Source organism: Oncorhynchus clarkii, chromosome 32, assembly GCF_045791955.1.
Source record: "Oncorhynchus clarkii lewisi isolate Uvic-CL-2024 chromosome 32, UVic_Ocla_1.0, whole genome shotgun sequence".
NCBI classification, from domain to species: domain Eukaryota; kingdom Metazoa; phylum Chordata; class Actinopteri; order Salmoniformes; family Salmonidae; genus Oncorhynchus; species Oncorhynchus clarkii.
Genome location: NC_092178.1, coordinates 26,660,556 through 26,685,553, shown reverse-complemented (window position 1 = coordinate 26,685,553; position 24,998 = coordinate 26,660,556).

Sequence of the window (24,998 nt, the reverse complement as noted above, 5' to 3'; positions counted from 1 at the left end):
GTGGTACTTAGTGATGTTTTGTTGGATTTTCCCCAAACATAATGCTTTGTATTTAGGACATAAAGTCAATTTCTTTGCCATATTTTTAAAAGTTTTACTTTATTGCCTCATTGCAAACAGGATGCATGTTTTGGAATATTTTTTATTATGTACAAGCTTAATTTCACTCTGTCAGGTTAGTATTGTAGATTAACTACAATGTTGTTAATCCATCCTCAGTTCTCCTTTCACAGCCATTAAACTCTGTAACTGTTTTAAAGTCACCATTGGTCTCATGGTGAAATCCCCGAGCGATTTCCTTTCTCTCCGGCAACTGAGTTAGGAAGGATGCCTGTATCTTTGTAGTAACTGGGTGTATTGATACGCCATCCAAAGTGTAATTAATAACTTCACCATTCTTAAAGGGATATTTAATGTCTGTGTTATAATTGTTTTACCCATCTACCGATTGGTGCCCTTCTTTGTGAGGCTTTGGAAAACCTCCCTAGCCTTTGTGGTTGAATTTGTGTTTGATACACCATTCAAAATGTAGCCCTGCTCCACTGAGGGAATTTACAGATTATTGTATGTGTGGGGTACAGAGATAATGTTAAACTCTATTATTGCACTCAAAGTGACTCAATGCAACTTTTTATGTGACTCGTTAAGCAAATTCTTACTCCTGAAATTAATTAGGCGTGCTATAACAAAGGGCTTAAATGCTTATTGGCTCAGACATTTCAGTTTTTAATTTAGTATTCATTTGTTAAAAATAAATTCTAAGCATAATCCCACTTTGTGTGTAGGCCAGTGACAATAACATCGAAATTGAAACCATTTTAAATCCAGGCTATAACACAACAAAATGTGGACAAAGTAAATGGGTTTGAAATCCAGACAGCTGATGTTCTGAAAGAACTGCAAAATCTGGATCCTTACAAATCAGCTGGGCTAGACATTCTGGACCCGCCTATTCAACCTCTCTTTCGTATCGTCCGAGATCCCCAGAGACTGGAAAGCTGCCGCTGTCATCCCCCTCTTCAAAGGGGGAGACACTCTAGACAGAAACTGTTATAGACCTATATCCATCCTACCCTGCCTTTCTAAAATCTTCGAAAGCCAAGTTAATGAACCGATCACGGACCATTTCAAATTCCACCGTACCTTCTCCACTACGCAATCTGGTTTCCGAGCTGGTCATGGTTGCACCTCAGCCACGCTCAAGGTCCTAAACGATATCATAACCGCAATTGATAAAAGACAGTACTGTGCAGCCGTCTTCATCGACCTGGCCAAGGCATTCGACTCTGTCAATCACCGCATTCTTATTGGCAGACTCAATAGCCTTGGTTTCTCAAATGACTGCCTTGCCTGGTTCACCAACTACTTCTCAGATAGATTTCAGTGTGTTAAATCAGAGGCCTGTTGTCTGGACCTCTGGTAGTCTCCATGGAGGTGCCACATGGTTCAATTCTGGGGCCGACTCTTTTCTCTGTATATATCAATGATGTCGCTCTTGCTGCTGGTGATTATCTGATCCACCTCTACGCAGACGACATCATTCTGTAAACATCTGGCCCTTCTTTGGACACTGTGTTAACAAACCTCCAAACGAGCTTCAACGCCATACAACACTCTTTCCGTGGCCTCCAACTGGTTTAAAATGCAAGTAAAACTAAGTGCATGCTCTTCAACCGATTTTTGCCCCCACCCGCCAGCACGACTAGCATCACTACTCTGGACAGTTGTGACCTAGAATATGTGGACAACTACAAGTACCTACAGTTGAAGTCTGAAGTTTACATACACCGTAGCTAAATACATTTAAACTCAGTTTTTCACAATTCCTGACATTTAATCCTAATAAAAATTCCCTGTCTTAGGTCAGTTAGGATCACCACTTTATTTTAAGAATGTGAAATGTCAGAATAATAGTAGAGAGAATGACTTATTTCACATTTGATTTCTTTCATCACATTCCCAGTGGGTCAGACGTTTATATACATTCAATTAGTATTTGGTAGCATTGCCTTTAAATGATTTAACTTGGGTCAAACGTTACGGGTATCCTTCCACAAGCATCTCACAATAAGTTGGGTGAATTTTGAATTGAAGTTCTATTTTTGTTTCATCAGACCAGAGGACATTTCTCCAAACAGTACGATCTTTGTCCCCATGTGCAGTTGCAAGCCGTAGTCTGGCTTTTTTATGGCGGTTTTGGAACAGTGGCTTCTTCCTTGCTGAGTGGCCTTTCAGGTTATGTCGATATAGGATCCGTTTTTACTGTGGATATAGATACTTTTGTACCGGTTTCCCCCAGCATCTTCACAAGATCCTTTGCTGTTGTTCTGGGATTGATTCGCACTTTTCGCACCAAAGTACGTTCATCTCTAGGAGACAGAACGTGTCTCCTTCCTGAGCGGTATGACGGCTGTGTGGTCTCATGGTGTTTATACTTGTGTACTATTGTTTGTACAGATGAACGTGGTACCTTCAGGCACTTGGAAATTGCTCCCAAGGATGAACCAGACATGAGGAGGTCTATAATTGTTTTTCCTGAGGTCTTGGCTGATTTCTTTTGATTTTCCTATGATGTCAAGCAAAGAGACACTGAGTTTGAATGTAGGCCTTGAAATATATCCACAGGTACACCTCCAATTGACTCAAATGATGTCAATTAGCCTATCAGAAGCTTCTAAAGACATGACATAATATTCTGGAATTTTACAAGCTGTTTAAAGGCACAGTCAACTTAGTGTATATAAACTTCTGACCCACTGGAATTGTGATACAATGAATTATAAGTGAAATAATCCGTCTGTAAACAATTGTTGGAAAAATTACTTGTGTCATGCACAAAGTAGATGTCCTAACCGACTTGCCAAAACTATAGTTTGTTAACAAGAAATTTGTGGAGTGGTTGAAAAACAAGTTTTAATGACTTCCAACCTAAGTGTATGTAAACATCTGACTTCAACTGTATATGTGACCAATACAATTTGATTTGAGAGGAAAAAAATTGAGAACAGGAAAAACGGGAAACACGCTGGTACAACCAGACAAGACAAGACTAGATGAATTGGCAACAGACAATAAGAATACGCAGGAGAGAATGGGGAACAATGGGAGACAAAAGGTTGGGGGTGGAGACAAGCACAAGACAGCTGAAACAGATCAGTGTGACACTTTAGGGGAAGAAACCTTGGCGGTAAACAGGGAAGAAAGGGCAAGGGCAAGGCTGTTTTTTCAGTGAACATTCATAGCCACAATTGAAATAATTCTGTATGATGGATGTGAGACCACATATTGATGTTTCTAATTAGATGACATTTAAAGGGACTTGCCCAGGTACCAGGAACATTCTCACAGAGAAATATGACTTTGATCTTATGACAGCCTAGTTAAAGCACAGTGACTCAGGAAGATAACCAAGAATGTGGGGGGGAGGGGGCAATGCAAATAGTCTGGGTAGCCATTTGATTAGATGTTCAGGAGTCTTATGGCTTGGGGGTAGAAGCTGTTTAGAAGCCTCTTGGACCTAGACTTGGTGCTCTGGTACCTCTTGCCGTGTGGTAGCAGAGAGAACAGTCTATCACTAGGGTGGCTGGAGTCTTTGACAATTTTTAGGGCCTTCCTCTGCCACCACCTGGTATAGAGGTTCTGGATGGGCTGTACGCACTATCTTCTGAAGTGCCTTGCGGCCGGATGCCGATCAGTTGCCATACCAGGCAGTGATGCAGCCAGCCAGGATGCTCTCGATGGTGCAGCTATAGAACCTTTTGAGAATCTGAAGACCCATGCCAAATCTTTTCAGTCTCCAGAGGGGGAATAGGTTTTGTCGTGCCCTCTTCAAGACTGTCTTGGTGTGCTTGGACCATGTTAGTTTGTTGGTGTTGTGCACACCAAGGAACTTGAAACTCTCAACCTGCTCCACTAGAGCCCTATCGATGAAAATGGGGGCGCACTCGGTCCTCTTTTTCCTGTAGTCCACAATCATCTTCTTTGTTTTGATCACGTTGAGGGAGAGGTTGTTGTCCTGGCACCACACAACCAGGTCTCTGATCTCCTCCCTATAGGATGTCTCGTCGTTGTCGGTGATCAGGCATACCACTGTTGTGTCATCGGCAAACTTAATGATGGTGTTGGAGTCGTGCCTGGTCGTGCAGTCATGAGTGAACAGGGAGTACAGGAGTGGACTGAGCACGCACCCCTGAGGGGCCCCTTTACTTTCAGTGCAGCAAACTCTCTCCAGAAGTTCAGTGAGGATCTCTGAATGATCCAATGTTGACCTAAATGACTAATGATGATAAATACAATCCACCTGTGTGTAATCAAGTCTCCGTATAAATGCACCTGCACTGTGATAGTCTCAGAGGTCCGTTAAAAGCACAGAGAGCATCATGAAGAACAAGGAACACACCAGGCAGGTCCGAGATACTGTTGTGAAGAAGTTTAAAGCCGGATTTGGATACAAAAAGATTTCCCAAGCTTTAAACATCCCAAGGAGCACTGTGCAAGTGATAATATTGAAATGGAAGGAGTATCAGACCACTGCAAATCTACCAAGACCTGGCCGTCCCTCTAAACTTTCAGCTCATACAAGGAGAAGACTGATCAGAGATGCAGCCAAGAGGCCCATGATCACTATGGATGAACTGCAGAGATCTACAGCTGAAGTGGGAGACTCTGTCCATAGGACAACAATCAGTCGTATATTGCACAAATCTGGCCTTTATGGAAGAGTGGCAAGAAGAAAGCCATTTCTTAAAGATATCCATAAAAAGTGTCGGTTAAAGTTTGCCACAAGCCACCTGGGAGACACACCAAACATGTGGAAGAAGGTGCTCTGGTCAGATGAAACCAAAATTGAACTTTTTGGCAACAATGCAAAACGTTATGTTTGGCATAAAAGCAACACAGCTCATCACCCTGAACACACCATCCCCACTGTCAAACATGGTGGTGGCAGCATCATGGTTTGGGCCTGCTTTTCTTCAGCAGGGACAGGGAAGATGGTTAAAATTGATGGGAAGATGGATGGAGCCAAATACAGGACCATTCTGGAAGAAAACCTGATGGAGTCTGCAAAAGACCTGAGACTGGGATGGAGATTTGTCTTCCAACAAGACAATGATCCAACACATAAAGCAAAATCTACAATGGAATGGTTCAAAAATAAACATATCCAGGTGTTAGAATGGCCAAGTCAAAGTCCAGACCTGAATCCAATCGAGAATCTGTGGATAGAACTGAAAACTGCTGTTCACAAATGCTCTCCATCCAACCTCACTGAGCTCGAGCTGTTTTGCAAGGAGGAATGGGAAAAAATGTCAGTCTCTCCATGTGCAAAACTGATAGAGACATACCCCAAGCGACTTACAGCTGTAATCGCAGCAAAAGGTGGCGCTACAAAGTATTAACTTAAGGGGGCTGAATAATTTTGCACGCCCAATTTTTCAGTTTTTGATTTGTTAAAAAAGTTTGAAATATCCAATAAATGTCGTTCCACTTCATGATTGTGTCCCACTTGTTGTTGATTCTTCACAAAAAAATACAGTTTTATATCTTTATGTTTGAAGCCTGAAATGTGGCAAAAGGTCGCAAAGTTCAAGGGGGCCGAATACTTTTGCAAGGCACTGTATGAATGAGTGATGGTACAGAGCGGCATAAGCAAGATGCAGTAGATGGTATCGAGTACAGTATATACATATGAGATGAGTATGTAAACAAAGTGGCATAGTTTAAAGTGGCTAGTGATACATGTATTACATAAAGATGCAGTAGATGATATAGAGTACAGTATATACATATACATATGAGATAAATAATGTAGGGCATGTAAACATTATATTAAGTAGCATTGTTTAAAGTGGCTCGTGATATATTTTACATCAATTCCCATTATTAAAGTGGCTGGAGTTGAGTCAGTGTGTTGGCAGCAGCCACTCAATGTTAGTGGTGGCTGTTTAACATTCTGATGGCCTTGAGATAGAAGCTGTTTTTCAGTCTCTCGGTCCCAGCTTTGATGCACCTGTACTGACCTCGCCTTCTGGATGATAGCAAAAAATACAGTTTTATATCTTTATGTTTGAAGCCTGAAATGTGGCAAAAGGTCGCAAAGTTCAAGGGGGCCGAATACTTTCGCAAGGCACTGTATGCCATTTAGCAGATGTTTTAATCCAAAGCTGTCATGCATGCATATTTTACATATGGGTGGTGCTGGCGATCATCAGTGTTGTCAAAGTGCTTTTCATATTCAGTAATGCAAATAATAACATTTGCATAGATTTAAAAAAAATTGTAATAGTAGAAAAGGTAACCCCTTCTCTCTCTCTCTCAAACAGGTGAGAACAGATCATCTACTTCTAGTTACTGCTCATGGCATAGTGATATAGGATTATGTAATAATCTGTGCGCAGTGTACATATGATTATGTACTTCACATACAGGTACAGGATAGTACTGTACATAGGATTATGTAATTCACATACAGCTACATATGGTTCAATGTAATTCTATGGCTCACATAAATAACAGAATAAATGATATTAACATTGTCTTTAGGGAATCACAGCAGACTACTTGCGACTCCACGGGTAACACTTTATTTGGGCTCCCAAGTGGGGCAGCGGTCTAAGGCACTGCATTCCGTACTGTATCACAACCGTCCGTGATCGGGAGTCCCGTAGTGCGGCGCACAATTGGCCCAGCGTTGTCCAAGTTAGGGCCGGGGTAGGCCATAATTTTAAATAAGAATTTGTTCTTAACTGACTTGTCTGGTTAAATAAAAATAAAAACATTTGAAGGGGGTATACATACACTACATTACCAAAAGTATGTGGACACCTACTCGTCAAACATTTAATTCCAAAATCATGGGCATTAATATGGATTTTGTCTCCCCTTTGCTGCTGTAACAGCCTCCACTATTATGGGAATCCTTCCCACTAGATGTTGTAACGTTGATGCGGGGACTTGCTTCTATTCAGCCACAAAACAATTAGTGAGATCGGGCACTGATTTTGGGTGATAAGGCCTTGCTCACAGTCGGCGTTACGATTCACCCCAAAGGTGTTTGATGGGATTGAGGTCAGGGCTCTGTGCAGGCCAGTCAAGTTCTTCCACCGATCTTGACAAACCATTTCTGTATGGACCTCGCTTTGTGCACAGGGTCATTGTCATGCTGAAACAGGAAAGGGCTTCCCCAAACTGTTGTCACAAAGTTGGAAGCACAGAATCGTTTAGAATTGTATTGTATGCTGTAGCGTTAAGATTTCCCTTCACTGGAACTAAGGGCCCTAGCACAAACCATGAAAAACAGCCCCAGACCATTATTCTTCCTCCACCAAACTTCAGAGTTGTGTTATATAAATAATTGTTATATAAATAATCTAATATAAAGCGTTACTAGCAGACCAAAGCTCTGGTTAAACCGGATGCCCTCAGATAACTCTGGGCCCAGTGTCCTCAGTCAAGTCTAGAGCCTGTGTGCAATAACATGATTATCCGAAGGACACACAGCTGCCATCACGCAAATATACTCCCCTGTAACTACAAAGAGCAGCCTGCAACACTAACGAGCTTAGAAGTGCCAAGCTATCTCACTGACATTGACCCTTGCATGCACTCCTGCAAAGACAGGAAACACCTGAGTCTAAAGCAGACATTACCAATATCCACGCTTCCTTGACACACATACATCTCATGAAGCACTGTACACTCACACTCTACCCCCCCCCCCCCCCTACTGGTCGGGTGCCAAGAGCAAAGGACTTTGCTGTGCACCAATGGGGCCCGCTCTGGCTAGATGCAAGTCTTCAGGACCAGGACCAGTCAGAAGACCAACACGACGAGACTCCACCTATATTATTCTGTGTATACATTCGGCTGTAAACTCTGGCTAAGCACCCCTTTCTGGGCTGACTCCTTCTGAGCCAAAGGAATAGGGTCCGTGCACGTTAAACTGCAAGACAGGATATCTTTGACTCAATAAAATGCCTTTTTGATACACCTGATTCCACTCTGTCCAGCGTCGTTGTTTTGCATTCCCTCTCCTGTATGTAAACACCAACAAAATGGTAGCATGAGGATGGTTATTCCTGGATTCGATCTATGATAAATTGGTGTGAGAGGACGAAACTGATGACGGCTCAAAATCAGACGGAAGTGTGACCTGTCCAAGAGACAATCAGCCATTCGTCTTGCCTCAGGAAATCTGATCGGAGCGCTCTACTTGAAAGGTGAGCAGAGCCTGTTAAATCGAAATCTGCATAATGTATTATAGTCTAAACCAAATTTTGATCAGAAAGTACTGACGTGAGTATGAATCGTTGCCAAATTATTTTACATAAGACACCTGATTCCACTCTGTCCAGCGTCGTTGTTTTGCATTCCCTCTCCTGTATGTAAACACCAACAGTTGGCACTATGCATTTGGGCAGGTAGCGTTCTGCTGGCATCTGCCAAACCCAGATTCTGCCAGATGGTGAAGCGTGATTCATCACTCCAGAGAACTGCCCAAGAGTCCAATGGTGGCGAGCTTTACACCACTCCAGCCGACGCTTGGAGTAAAAACGGCCAGCTCATCTCCTTTCCAAGACCCCAACCTCCTTGTGATTTTCTTATTGAAATAAGATCACACCAATCATTATACTTTTATTAGCCAATCAGCAGCCTTTTTTCCCAGGGACTTAGCATAATACCCAACCAGGCAAGGCCTCAGACAGTCTATAGTTTCCATTCTGATGACCAACTGGGTTTTCTCTCCTCCTTATTTTATCTCCTTAAAAAATGTATTTTCTTTCTGATGTTTATTGTGCATGCAGCAAAATGTAAGTGCCAAAATCCTGATGTCTTGTTGTTTGGAGCTAAATACTGCCTGTTGTAAATATGTACCATTTGTGGTAATCCTGCTATCTAGCTCGTGTCCTCCCGCTACTGTTAGCATTAGCATTGTCATCCGGTATGCATTACTAAATGCTAGCATTTGTGAGCACTTGGCTGGGGTGCTAGGCTATTCTTGGTTGTAGATCGTTCATGCTTATTATGTTTTATAATGTGTAGATATTTCTACATTGCTCTATTGTTTCTTTGTGCATCTAGCATAGCACCCCGTATTATCAGCATATTCAACAGCGTTTAAGAAATATATTACCTTCACGTGTTATCTTATGATCAAGCCATCAGTGTTTTGTGATTATTGGTGTTGTAGAAATGTTAGCTGACGGGTCAGCAATTAGAATGTTTGACATTTCAGTGGAAACACTACTACTATCAGCTTTTTGATAAGCACACATGTATCATCGGCATACCAGTTATTGGCCACTTGACTATTTTGTTCAATTAATTACATGATATATCCGTTTAATTTTGTTCAAGAAGAGACACCAACCTCGTTTCCGAAGTGATTACTCGATAGCTAACTTTTCATTGCGTAGCCCGGTGCACCCTCATGTAGCCTCTTAAAAATGGTTCTTCACCAACATCTTCTTCAGTGTTGAAACCAAATAATGTGTCATTATTTATTTTACAGATTGTATGTTTTGAGAAAGTAGATAACAGTTTAATACTAACGTATAAATGAGTATGAATAATTTTGGTAAAAAGTTGGATGTTAAATGATGTGTGTGGTCTGTCGCGCAGTCGAATTTTACAATATACAGCGTGTCGCACAAAATGTATATATGTATATATATATATATAATTTTCTTGAAAACTCTCAAAACCTAACTGAAGTTACATAAACTGCAATGATAATTGGTGGTCAGCTAGCTAGAAGGGTGTCTTTAGTCTCAAAACCTACTGTTATTTTCCAGTCCTTAAATGTTGAGCTCGAGGTGACTTAATCGTCCAACTGCTAAAGAGTGTCCAAAGTTAGGGTGTCCGATGTTGGGGAAAAATGAGTTAGCATGTGTTTGGGTCCACATAGTCTGTTTAGTTTGTTGACATGCAAAAAGGCATATTTTCACATACTGTGTGTTGTTACTGCCTAAGTTCTCCAATTTTCTTTACAGAACCACAATTAGTATAAGAGAGAGTGGTGTTGTATGTGTGTGTGTGTGTGTGTGTATCTTCATTAAACCCTTGAATGACAAGATTTAGAGAACGCTGCTCACTGGTAGACTGAGTTTCCATCTCAAATGTCACCCTATACCCTTTATAGGGCACTACTTTTGACCAACGCCCAACAGTTACAGCCTTGTTCCTTATAGGCTCTAGTCAAAAGTAGTGCACTATTTAGGGATTAGCGTGCCGTTTTGAGACATAAACTAACAGATTGAAAGCCCTATGGTCTGTTGGCTTCCCATGTATTGTGAAAGCAGTGGAGGTGAAGTGGACTTGGTCAAGGAAAGGAACCTTTTCAACATTCAGCATTCTATCAATCTTTCAATCACCAGCTAGTCAATGGACTTTTTTTTAGATCAGTTCAGATCAGAGCCGCACTTGTTCACATTTGTTGATATTCTTTGCTAGTTTGCGAGTTATTAGCCCAGTTATAGATAAGTATAGGTAAGCAATGGGGAGTTACTGCTTCCTACAAGAGCACAAAACGTGTAGGCCACATTTCAAGCTGCAGTGCTGTATATGGTCTGGATCCATATACAGTTGAAGTTGGAAGTTTACATACACCTTAGCCAAATACATTTAAACTCAGTTTCACAATTCCTGACATTTAATCCTAGTAAAAATCTGAATAATAGCAGAGAGTGATTCATTTCAGCTTTTATTTCTTTCGTCACATTCCCAGTGGGTCAGAAGTTTACATACACTCAATTAGTATTTGGTAGCATTGCCTTTAAATGGTTTAACTTGGGTCAAACGTTTTGCGTAGCCTTCCACAAGCTTCCCACAGTAAGTTGGGTGAATTTTGGCCCATTCCTCCTGACAGAGGTGGTGTAACTGAGTCAGGTTTGTAGGCCTCCTTGCTCGCACACGCTTTTTCAGTTCTGCCCACACATTTTCTGTAGGATAGAGGTCAGGGCTTTGTGATGGCCACTCCAATACCTTGACTTTGTTGTCCTTAAGCCATTTTGCCACAACTTTGGAAGTATGCTTGGGGTCATTGTCCATTTGGAAGACCCATTTGCGACCAAGCTTTAAGTTCCTGACTGATGTCTTGAGATGTTGCTTCATTATATCCACGTAATTTTCCTCCTCATGATGCCATCTATGTTGCGAAGTGCACCAGTCCCTCCTTCAGCAAAGACAGCAACATTTCTCCAAAGAGTACGATCTTTGTCCCTGTGTGCAGTTGCAAATCTGGCTTTTTTATGTATTTTCATCTCTAGGACACAGAACGCGTCTCCTTCCTGAGCGGTATGACAGCTGCGTGGTCCCATGGTGTTTATACTTGCGTACTATTGTTTGTACAGATGAATGTGGTACCTTCAGGTGTTTGGAACTTGCTCCCAAGGATGAACCAGACTTGTGGAGGTCTACAGTTTTTTTCTGAGGTCTTAGCTGACTTCTTTTGATTTTTTAACCTTTATTTAACTCGGCAAGTCAGTTAAGAACAAATTCTTATTTTCAATGACGGCCTAGGAACAGTGGGTTAACTGCCTGTTCAGGGGCAGAACGACAGATTTGTACATTGTCAGCTCTGGGGTTTGAACTTGCAACCTTCCGGTTACTAGTCCAACGCTCTAACCACTAGGCTACCCTGCCGCCCCCATTTTCCCATGATGTCAAGCAAAGAGGCACTGAGTTGTAAGGTAGGCCTTGAAATACATCCACAGGTACACCTCCAATTGACTCAAATGATATCAATTAGCCTATCAGAAGCTTCTAAAGCCATGACATCACTTTCTGGAATTTTCCAAGCTGTTTAAAGGCACTGTCAACTTAGTGTATGTAAACATCTGACCCACTGGAATTGTGATACAGTGAATTATAAGTGAAATTATCTACCTGTAAACAATTGTTGGAAAAATGTCTTGTCATGCACAAAGTAGATGTCCTAACCGACTTACCCAAACTATAGTTTGCTAACAAGAAATTTGAGGTCTTGGCTAATTTCTTTTGATTTTTCCATGATGTCAAGCAAAGAGTCACTGAGTTTGAAGGTAGGCCTTGAAATAGGCCTGGAATTGTGATATTCTGAATTATAAGTGAAATCATCTTTCTGTAAACAATTGTTGGAAAAAGTACTTGTGTCATGCACAAAGTAGATGTCCTATCCGACTTGCCAAAACTATAGTTTGTTAACAAGAAATTTGTGGAGTGTTTGAAAAACGAGTTTTATTGACTCCAACCTAAGTGTATGTAAACTTCCGACTTCAGCTGTACATCACATTATCCATGCTGACTTGTACTGCACATGGGCTTCGCAGCTTATTTTATCTGCTCTGATTTCTTTGTGTTTAATGCTGACGTTTTGTAACACTGCTATGAAACGGAACTGGACAGGAGACGCCTGCCAGGGACATAATAGGACAAATAGGAGGACATTGACATATAGGGGCCAAAATACCAGTACAGTATTGACAAACAGTATAGGGGACAACCAGTGATATGAGGAGGTTGGTTTAAAGTGTGGTAGACATACATAGTGCCATATATAATACAGCAATCATCGCTTGACTGTAACCTTGGCAAACCTTGAAGTGTCAAACTAAAGTGACTTCCAGAAAGAAAATAACTGGAGTGTTTAGTGTGAATAGGAAGATGAGGAGGAGAGGTTGGAGGATGCTCAATTGACTTCCAGGAAGAAAATAACTGGAGTGTTTAGTGTGAATAGGAAGATGAGGAGGAGAGGTTGGAGGATGCTCAATTGAGACTGACGGCAGGAATAACACTGTCATCATTATCTGAAAAAACCTAGTGGGTGGTATTCCTTTCCAAACTATTTTACTACTGAAGAACTAAGACTTAGAAATTAGTGTTGGGGTCAATTCGAATTGAAAGCAGTCAATTCAGGAAGTTATTTGAATTTAAAATCCCAAAATGCAAAATGTTTTGAAATAAATCCGCTGAACAAAAATATAAACGTCATGTAAGAAGTTGGTCATACGCACAATAAACTTTGTTTTCATCCCTGTTAGTGAGCATTTCTCATTTGCCAAGATAATCCATCCACCTGACAGGTGTAGCATATCAAGAAGATGATTGAACAGCATGATCATTACAAATGTGCAGTTTTGTCACACAACACAATGCCACAGATGTCTCAAGTGTTGAGGGAGCGTGCAATTGGCATGCTGACTGCAGGATTGTCTACCAGAGCTTTTGCCAGTGAATTTAAATGTTAATTTCTCTATCATAAGCCACCTCCAACGTCGTTTTAGAGAATTTGGCAATACATCCAACAGCCCTCGCAGCCGCAGACCACACGTATGGCCTCGTGGGCGAGTGGTTTGCTGATGTCAACGTTGTGAACAGAGTGCCCCATGGTGGCAGTGGGGTTATGGTATGCGTAGGAACAACCTACGGACAACTAACACAATTTCATTTTAATGATGGCAATTTGAATGCACACAAATGTTGTGACGAGGTCCTGAGGCCCATTGTGAGGCCCATTTTTTTTTAAGGCATCTGTGACCAACAGATGGATATCTGTATTCCCAGTCATGTAAAATCCATAGATTAGGTTCTAATGAATTCATTTCAATTGACCGATTTACTCATATGAACTGTAACTCATTAAAATGAATTAAATTGTTGCATGTTGCGTTTATATATTTGTTCAGTATAGCTTCTACATTTCAAGCTTCTACATTACATTACATTTCAAGTCATTGAAAATAATTGCCATTTTTAAATTATTGAATTGAATTTCACTTCCTGAATTGACTTCTTTCAATTACTATGACGCAAAAGTCGGATAAGACTATTGATCCGAACCCTGTTAGAAATGACTGCTGGTTATGTGACAGATAACCCAGTGAAGTCCCAGACTGAACCACCATACTGCTTCATCAGCTGGCTGGGGAAGGAATTTTCTATTTACTGCTGAAATTAAGAATTGGGAGAGGGAAATGCCAAGTGCATTCCTAAATTCCTTTGGTTGATTACAGATCTAGGTTATAAAAGAAAACGAAAACTAATCATAAAACAAATGAAATAATTAACGTTTGAAAAACTAAAACAAATTAAACTATTATCATTGACAAAAAAACGATCTAAAATAAAATAAAAACCATAATTAATTATGTTCAGTTTTACATTTTTTTCTTCTAAACTTGGGGTTTTCAAACTTTTTCTCCAAACACCCGCATCCCGCCCCCCGTTCTGCGCATGTGTTTCTTTACCTCTACTTTATGCAACAATTTTTGTGGTCGTCTTCCCTTCACATTTTTGACTGACAAGCGTGAATGATAATTCTTCAAGTTTTACCATGAAACACCTTCTTGATTTAAACAGTGTTGTTTCAAAGTAGCCCATGGTGTTGTTTTGAATGATGTACAGTTTTGGAGTGTGTACATAGATGCCAAGGAAATACAGGCTTCCCCAAAAACTGTACCAATACATTTTTTTGAAGCATATTAAATCATTTATCTTTAGTTTCTCAGTGTTTCTTAATTTTCCTTCAATTTGCAAGAGGCGTAATGTACAGTACCAGTCAAAATTTGACACACCTACTCATTCAAGGGTTTTTCTTTATTTTTACTATTTTCTACAATGTAGAATAATAGTGAAGACCTCAAAACTATAAAATAACACATGTAATCATGTAGTAACCAAAAAAGTGTTAAACAAACCAAAATATATTTTAGATTCTTCAAAGTAGCCACCCTTTTGCTCTATAAGAGCAAATTTGTCATGTACTGTCATGTTGTGTCTTGTCTCTGTCCTTTCCCTTCACCCTGTCTCCCTCTGCTGGTCGTTGTTAGGTTACCTTTTCTCTCCCTCTTTCCCCCAGCTGTGCCTTGTCTCCTCCTAACCACCTCGTCACCCCTTTTCCCACCTGTTCCCTTTTTCCCTCTGATTAGTCCCCTATATCTCTCTCTGTTTTTGTTCCTGTCCTTGTCGGATTCTTGTTTGTTGTGTTTCATGCCTGAACCAGACTGTCGTCATGTTTGCTGTAACCTTGTCTTGTCCCGTCGGAATCTGCCGGTCCGTCTGAGCCTACCTATGTTTGGTAATTAAAGAAGCTCTGTTTAAGTTAATTCGCTTTTGGGTCCTCATTCACGCACCGTAACAGAAGAATCCGACCAAGAATGGACCCAGCGACTTCGGATCCTCTCCACTCAGCCGTCGGGATCCAGGGAGCGATGCTAGGCAGACACGAGCAGGAAGTGTCTGCTGCTCGACATGCCATTGAGACCCTGGCCACCCAAGTCTCCAACCTCACAGAACAGGTTCACCATCTCCGCCTCGATCCACCGGCCACTTCCAGGGCTTTCGAATCTCCGGAGCCCAGAATCAATAACCCGCCGTGTTACTCTGGGGAGCCCACTGAATGCCGCTCGTTCCTCACCCAGTGTGATATTGTGTTTTCTCTCCAGCCCAACACTTACTCCAGGAGCACTGCTCGTGTCGCCTACGTCATATCTCTCCTTATTGGACGGGCTCGTGAGTGGGGCACGGCAATCTGGGAGGCAAGGGCTGAGTGTACTAACCAGTATCAGGACTAGATGATACGGGTTTTTGATCGATCTGTTTTTGGGGAGGAGGCTTCCAGGGCCCTGTCTTCCCTATGTCAAGGCAATCGATCCATAACAGACTACTCTATTGAGTTTCGCACTCTTGCTGTCTCCAGTTGCTGGAACGAGCCGGCCTTGCTCGCTCGTCTTCTGGAGGGTCTCCGCGCAGAGGTAAAGGATGAGATTCTCTCCCGGGAGGTTCCTTCCAGCGTGGATTCCTTGATTGAACTCGCTATTCGCATTGAGCGACGGGTTGATCTTCGTCACCGAGCTCGTGGAAAGGAGCTCGCGCTCTCCGTCGCCCCCCTCTCCGCATCACTACCATCTTCCTCTGCCGGCTCGGGTGCTGAGCCCATGCAGCTGGGAGGTATCCGCATCTCGACTAAGGAGAGGGAACGGAGAATCACCAACCGCCTCTGTCTCTATTGCGGTTCCGCTGGTCATTTTGTCACTTCATGTCCAGTAAAAGGCCAGAGCTCGTCAGTAAGCGGAGGGCTACTGGTGAGCGCTACTACTCCTGTCTCTCCTTCAAGATCCTGCACTACCTTGTCGGTCCATCTACGCTGGACCGGTTCGTCAGCTTCCTGCAGTGCCTTAATAGACTCTGGGGCGGAGGGCTGTTTTATGGACGAGACCTGGGCTCGGGAACATGACATTCCTCTCAGACAGTTAAAGGAGCCCACGGCCTTGTTCGCCCTGGATGGTAGTCCTCTCCCCAGGATTCAGCGTGAGACGCTACCTTTAACCCTCACTGTTTCTGGTAATCATAGTGAAACCATTTCTTTTTTAATTTTTCGTTCACCTTTTACACCTGTTGTTTTGGGCCATCCCTGGCTAGTTTGTCATAATCCTTCCATTAATTGGTCTAGTAATTCTATCCTCTCCTGGAACGTCTCTTGTCATGTGAAATGTTTAATGTCTGCTATCCCTCCTGTTTCCTCTGTCTCTTCTTCACAGGAGGAGCCTGGTGATTTGACAGGGGTGCCGGAGGAATATCACGATCTGCGCACGGTGTTCAGTCGGTCCAGGGCCACCTCTCTTCCTCCACACCGGTCGTATGATTGTAGTATTGATCTCCTTCCGGGAACCACCCCCCCCCCGGGGTAGACTATACTCTCTGTCGGCTCCCGAACGTAAGGCTCTCGAAGATTATTTGTCTGTAGCTCTTGACGCCGGTACCATAGTCCCCTCCTCCTCTCCCGCCGGAGCGGGGGTTTTTTTTGTCAAGAAGAAGGACGGGTCTCTGCGCCCCTGCATAGATTATCGAGGGCTGAATGACATAACAGTGAAGAATCGTTATCCGCTTCCTCTTATGTCCTCAGCCTTCGAGATCCTGCAGGGAGCCAGGTTTTTCACTAAGTTGGACCTTCGTAACGCTTACCATCTCGTGCGCATCAGGGAGGGGGACGAGTGGAAGACGGCGTTTAACACTCCGTTAGGGCACTTTGAATACCGGGTTCTTCCTTTCGGCCTCGCTAACGCTCCAGCTGTCTTTCAGGCATTAGTCAATGATGTCCTGAGAGACATGCTGAACATCTTTGTTTTCGTTTACCTTGACGATATCCTGATTTTTTCACCGTCACTCCAGATTCATGTTCAGCACGTTCGACGTGTCCTCCAGCGCCTTTTAGAGAATTGTCTTTTTGTGAAGGCTGAGAAGTGCACTTTTCATGCCTCCTCCGTCACATTTCTCGGTTCTGTTATTTCCGCTGAAGGCATTAAGATGGATCCCGCTAAGGTCCAAGCTGTCATTGATTGGCCCGTCCCTAAGTCACGCGTCGAGCTGCAGCGCTTTCTCGGCTTCGCGAACTTCTATCGTCGTTTCATCCGTAATTTCGGTCAGGTGGCAGCTCCTCTCACAGCCCTTACTTCTGTCAAGACGTGCTTTAAGTGGTCCGTTTCCGCCCAGGGAGCTTTTGATCTCCTCAAGAATCGTTTTACATCCGCTCCTATCCTTGTTACACCTGACGTCTCTAGACAGTTCGTTGTCGAGGTTGACGCGTCAGAGGTGGGCGTGGGAGCCATTCTTTCTCAGCGCTCCCTCTCTGACGACAAGGTCCACCCATGCGCGTATTTTTCTCATCGCCTGTCGCCGTCGGAACGTAACTATGATGTGGGTAACCGCGAACTGCTCGCCATCCGGTTAGCCCTAGGCGAATGGCGACAGTGGTTGGAGGGGGCGACCGTTCCTTTTGTCGTTTGGACTGACCATAGGAACCTTGAGTACATCCGTTCTGCCAAACGACTTAATGCGCGTCAGGCGCGTTGGGCGCTGTTTTTCGCTCGTTTCGAGTTCGTGATTTCTTATCGTCCGGGCTCTAAGAACACCAAGCCTGATGCTTTGTCTCGTCTCTTCAGTTCTTCAGTAGCCTCCACTGACCCCGAGGGGATTCTCCCTGAGGGGCGTGTTGTCGGGTTGACTGTCTGGGGAATTGAGAGGCAGGTAAGACAAGCGCTCACTCACACTCCGTCGCCGCGCGCTTGTCCTAGGAACCTTCTTTTCGTTCCCGTTCCTACTCGTCTGGCCGTTCTTCAGTGGGCTCACTCTGCCAAGTTAGCCGGCCACCCTGGCGTTCGGGGTACGCTTGCTTCCATTCGCCAGCGTTTTTGGTGGCCCACCCGGGAGCATGACACGCGTCGTTTCGTGGCTGCTTGTTCGGTCTGCGCGCAGACTAAGTCCGGTAACTCTCCTCCTGCCGGCCGTCTCAGGCCGCTTCCTATTCCTTCTCGACCGTGGTCTCACATCGCCTTAGATTTTGTCACCGGACTGCCTTCGTCAGCGGGGAAGACTGTTATTCTTACGGTTGTCGATAGGTTCTCTAAGGCGGCTCATTTCATTCCCCTTGCTAAGCTTCCTTCTGCTAAAGAGACGGCACAAATCATCATCGAGAATGTTTTCAGAATTCATGGCCTTCCGTCAGACGTCGTTTCGGACAGAGGTCCGCAATTCACGTCTCAATTTTGGAGGGAGTTTTGCCGTTTGATTGGGGCTTCCGTCAGTCTCTCTTCCGGCTTTCACCCCCAGTCTAACGGTCAAGCAGAACGGGCCAATCAGACTATTGGTCGCATCTTACGCAGTCTTTCTTTTCGTAACCCTGCGTCTTGGTCAGAACAGCTCCCCTGGGCAGAATACGCCCACAACTCGCTTCCTTCGTCTGCGACCGGGCTATCTCCTTTTCAGAGTAGCCTCGGGTACCAGCCTCCGCTGTTCTCATCTCAGTTCGCCGAGTCCAGCGTCCCCTCCGCTCAGGCTTTTGTCCAACGTTGCGAGCGCACCTGGAAGAGGGTCAGGTCTGCACTTTGCCGTTATAGGACGCAGACTGTGAGGGCTGCTAATAAGCGTAGAACTAAGAGTCCTAGATATTGTCGCGGTCAGAGAGTTTGGCTCTCCACTCAGAACCTTCCCCTTAAGACGGCTTCTCGCAAGTTGACCCCGCGGTTCATTGGTCCGTTCCGTATTTCTCGGGTCATTAATCCTGTCGCAGTTCGACTTCTTCTTCCGCGATACCTTCGTCGCGTCCACCCGGTCTTCCATGTCTCCTGCATCAAGCCCGTCCTTCGCGCCCCCGCTCGTCTTCCCCCCCCCCCCCCCCCATCCTTGTCGAGGGCGCACCCATCTACAGGGTCCGTAGAATTTTGGACATGCGTCCTCGGGGCCGTGGTCACCAGTACCTCGTAGATTGGGAGGGGTACGGTCCTGAGGAGAGGAGTTGGGTTCCCTCTCGGGACGTGCTGGACCGTGCGCTGATCGAGGATTTCCTCCGTTGCCGCCAGGTTTCCTCCTCGAGTGCGCCAGGAGGCGCTCGGTGAGTGGGGGGGTACTGTCATGTACTGTCATGTTGTGTCTTGTCTCTGTCCTTTCCCTTCACCCTGTCTCCCTCTGCTGGTCGTTGTTAGGTTACCTTTTCTCTCCCTCTTTCCCCCAGCTGTGCCTTGTCTCCTCCTAACCACCTCGTCACCCCTTTTCCCACCTGTTCCCTTTTTCCCTCTGATTAGTCCCCTATATCTCTCTCTGTTTTTGTTCCTGTCCTTGTCGGATTCTTGTTTGTTGTGTTTCATGCCTGAACCAGACTGTCGTCATGTTTGCTGTAACCTTGTCTTGTCCCGTCGGAATCTGCCGGTCCGTCTGAGCCTACCTATGTTTGGTAATTAAAGAAGCTCTGTTTAAGTTAATTCGCTTTTGGGTCCTCATTCACGCACCGTAACAAAATTGCATAGTTTTGTTGTAATATAAGGTTGTAATATGCCATTTTTGTCTGGCTTCCCCAGTGATTTTACCCACACACCGCCACTGACAAAGAGCAAATGTTAGAACCAATGGTGTTAAACTGTAGCATATCTGTATTTAGTTTCAATCATAGCACATATTTTGCCTAGTGGCGCACAATGTCGAGTTTTGGCCACAAATGCGACCATTTGCACAATCCCCCTAAAATCTCTTACAGTAATGTTATGCTATGCCATTATATTTGGCTCTGTTATGCAGAATACAAGCATTATGTACTCTTGCAGACATGGATTGACCTTTGATCTAACTTATTTAAATGAGCACCATTCGCCAGAGTAGCCTGGTCTGTTCTCAGGGCAGCTGAATGAGAAGAACAGAGAATGTGCGTAAAGTAGAGAATCTCCCACATCCGCAGAAGCTTCGGACCTTTAGCTGTCAGGAATAGTCCTCCAGGGAAGTCAGATCTGCAGCCACTCTTAGCTTCTGAATCTGGCGGGTAAATGTTGGCAGTAGATGGTGATGTTTCAAATAGGCATAGCTTGTGCACTACTATCACTAGCTAACAGGAAATACAACTCCTACTTTCCGCACCTAACACTAAAACAAACTAAATAATATTAAAATGAAAGACAAGTTGTTGTTTTTTATACTAAAACTAAATAAAAACTAGTAAATCAGGTCTGAAAACAAGCTAAACTAATATAAATCAAAACAACGATAAAAACACAAACTATAATAACCTTGTTGCAGATCGATGGATCCAGTCCACTCTGTTTTAACTGTGGGGATTGCCTGTTGAAGCGAACTGCTGGAGAACATTGCTCTTACAATGTTTAAATCACTTAGATTTTTTTTAAATTCACTCAGCACCTTAAAATGACTCCAGGTTATATGGTGCATTTTCCCTGGACTACAATTTCGATTGACTGAATCTGGTCTTTGAACTGTTCAAGCCAAGGTCACAAGTCTGATAGCTCTGAGGTCTACTAGTTGTGCAATTACAATAGCTAAGCTAGAGGACAGTACTGTTTGCTTTGTAGATGCTAGTGTTGTTCTGCTGACCTTGGTTTGAATCCCTTTCATGAACTACCAATGAATTCTAGATGCTGCCAGGTTTACAAACCTCTCAACCTTCCAGCAGATATATTCCATGGCAACATATTTCCTTCACTTAGCTGCGTGTGAAATTCTAACAACCTTTTGAGAAGGGCAGTCCTCAGACACTATTAGTTCCCTTTAGCACAACAAGATTAAATGCATCTTACTTCCATTCCTTTATTTCCCATCTGTGATTCAATTTTGTGAGTAGATTGAAAGCCAACATAGAAGTCAGCTTAGAGAAATAGTTTCAGCAATTGAAAGGAGTTGTTGAAGGACATCAGGGAGGGGCGAGGCAGATTGACAGGTAGACAGGTGTCCTGACTGCTCGGTTGAATGTTCAGCAAACAGAAACAAGAAACTAGTCACTGCCCACTGGTCAATCACTGGCTGAATCAACATTGTGTCCAATAATAATGGAGATGTAGATTACATCTTACATTCTAGTGTTCCAACTAAACACGGCTGAACGGGATGTCTGTTAACGCGACTCCGTGCAGTCAATGGCTCTATGTTTTATAAATCCATTAAAAGATGCGCTATAAAAAGGTTTTGTTTAATTTCAGCCAGGAGTTTTGAAGTAGTGCTCACGAGCCAAAATGGATCCCTGAAAATTGTGCACAACGTCATCCATTTCATATGATGTTACACACTGCAAATTATAATTATTTTGTCATCCTGCAATTTGTATATGTTACGAATTTGTAAGTGTTTAAGATCCTGTTCAAACTCTTTTATTCATCATTCCGTCATGATAGCTGCATTAAATCATGTGAAGTAATTAATTAACATTGTAAAGAGTACTTGTAAGGAATAATTGATATGCACAGACAGTAACTGTCCTAAAGAGCACCCTATTCCTTATATAGTGCGCTACTTGTGACCAGAGCCCTATGGTCAACAATAGTCTACTACTATATAGGAAATAGGGTACCGTTTGTGTTCACCGGATATAGTATGACCTAATTATAATATGATGGCATGATGCAATCTCCTTCGCCTCGCAAGTTTTATGGTCTATATTTTAGTTGTCACTGTATTAGACTAAGCATAGGTGATTTGATGATGTTGAAGTTGAAATGGTGCTGGAATACAGCTCCTGTTTTCTTTACGATTTGCGGTAAGTCTCTGTGGTTCTCTAAATCAATAGTTGTTTAGTGGGCCGAAAATGTTGGAAACATTAACTTGCTTGACCGTGCTGTAGGTCATGTAACTGTTTGTTACATGCAATATGCTTTGTGGACTTCACCAGACAGAGGTTGCTCTTCGATTTTGTGATGAATTTATTCTGCCACTGTGTCTTCTTGTCAGATTTATAGTGTGACCGAATTGTAACATGATGGCGTGATGCAATCTCCTTCGTCCTGCAAGCTTTATGTTCTATAAAACATTAAGCCTGAGACTTGTCATCCTTTACATCAGTAAAGCATCTGTTCTGTTCTCTCTGTTACGCCTCATTCAGGCTCTCTGATATATTACAAACCCAGAATGCATCCAAAATGGTACCCTATTCCTTACATAGTGCACTACTTTTGACTAGGAATGTAGTACTCTACATAGGGATTATGGTGCAATTTCAGATGCAGCCGCAATTATTTAACCCAGCTAACTGCCAGAGAGATTCATAAGACACCAAGACCCTTTAGAAGAGAAACACTGGGCCTTAAGATATTTCCATGAATTAAATGTTCAGTCTAAATAGGTGCGGTTCCATTTTCCTCACATACATTTTCAACTTTTTTCTCTGTCAAGGTTAGATTATTTTGAATCTCTTTTGTTATCCATAATTTTTCTAATTTTATTGTGTTTCTCTCGCAGGACAGGAGGGAGTTATAGGCCAGGCTAACTAGAACTTAATAGTCTTAATAGTGCCTTGCAAAACTATTCAGACCCCTTAGATTTCTTCACATTTTATTGTGTTAACAAGTGGGATTAAAGTTTATTTAATTGTAAAAAAAAAAAAAAAAAGTCTACAATATACACAAAATACTATGTTATGTCAAAGTGGAAGAAAAATGTGATAAAAAAATATGAATAAAAAATGTAATAACTAAAATGTAGTCATTGCATAAGTATTCAGCCCCTTTGCTTTGGAAAGACTAAATGAATTCAGGAGTAAAATGTGGCTTACCATATCACATAAAAAGTTACATGGACTCACTCAATGTGAAATAATAGGGGTTGACATGATTTTTTAAAATGACACACCCATCCTCTGTCGCCCATACATACATCTGTAAGGTGCCTCAGTCAAGTATTGAATTTCAAGCACAGATTCAACTACAAAGACCAGGGAGCTTTTCAAAAGCCTCAAAAAAGGATAGTGATTGGTAGATGGGTAACAATATCAAATCAGACATTGAATATCTCTTTAAGCATGGTCTAGTTAATATGCTGTGTATTATGTATTAAATTACCCAGACACATCAAAGATACAGTCGTCCTTCTGAACTGAGCTGCAGGACAAGGATGCTACTGCTCAGGGATGTTACGAATTTAAAACAGCTACAGAATTCAATGGTGGTGATGGGAGAAAACTGATGATGGATCAACAACATTGTAGTAAATCCACAATAATGACCTGATTGACAGAGTGAAAAGAAGAATGCAAATATACAAAATAAAATAAAACATTCATTGTGTATGCAATATTGCACTAAACTAATACTGCAAAACAACATGGCAAATTAATCCATGTTTTGGCCTAAATGCAAAGCTCTATATTTGGGTTAAATACAACACATCACTGAGTAATTGCCTCCTTATTTTTAAGCATGGTGGAGGCTGCATCATGTTATGGGTATGCTTGACATCGGCAAATATTGGGATGTTTTTCAGGATAAAAAGAAATGGGATAGGGCTAAGCACAGGCTGAATCCTAGAAGAAAACCTGCACCAGAGACTGGGAGATGATTTCACCTTTAAGCAGGAAAATAACCTACAACACAAGGCCAAATCTACACTGGAGTTGCTTACCAAGAAGACCGTGAATGTTCCTTAGTGGCCAGATTACAGTTTTGACATACGTCTGCTTGAAATACTATGGCAAGACTTAATGATTGATGTCTAGCCATGATCCCCAACAGAGCTTGAAAGATTATGAAAAGAATAATAGGCAAATATTACACAATCCAGTTGCGCAATGCTCTTAGAGACTTACCCAAGAAGACTGACTCACAGCTGTAATTGCTGCCATATGTTTGGACTCAGGGAGCTGAATACTTATGCAACTGCTATATTTGATTTATTACATTTTTTTCATGTTTATTTGTATTTATTAGAGATCCCCCATTAGCTGCTGCCTTGCAGCTACTCTTCCTGGGGTCCAAACACATTAAGGCACTTACATCATGCATAAAGCAAAATATAAAACAGTACATCATACAACAATATTACAACGTATGTGTGTAGAGTGTGTGTGTTTGTGTCTCTTCACAGTCCCCGCTGTTCCATAAGGTGTATTTTTTTTATCAGTTATTTTAATCTGATTCTACTGCTTGCATCAGTTACCTGATGGGGAATAGAGTTCCATGAAGTCATGGCTCTATGTAGTACTGTGTGCCTCCCATAGTCTGTTATGGACTTGAAGGGACCTCTGGTGGCATGTCTTGTGGGGGTGTCTGTGCTTTGTAGTTTAAACAGACAGCTTGTGCATTCAACTTGTCAACACTTATTACAAAAACAAGTAGTGATGAAGTCAATCTCTCCTCCACTTTGAGCCATGAGAGATTGACATGCATATTATTAATGTTAGCTCTCAATGTACATTTAAAGACCAGCCGTGCTTCCCTGTTCTGAGACAATTGTAATTTTCTGAGATCTCTCTTTGTGGCACCTGACCACACGACTGAACAGTTGTCCAGATGCAACAAAACTGGGGCCTGTAGGACCTGCCTTGTTGATAGTGTTGTTAAAGGCAGAGCAGGCGCTTTATTATCGACAGACTTCTCCCCATCTTAGCTCCATGACAGTTTTATAATCCAGGGTTACTCCAAGCAGTTTTAGTCACCTCAACTTGATCAATTTCTACATTATTCATTACAAGATTTAGTTGAGGTTTAGTGAATAATTTGTCCCAAATACAAGGCTTTTAGTTTTTGAAATATTTAGGA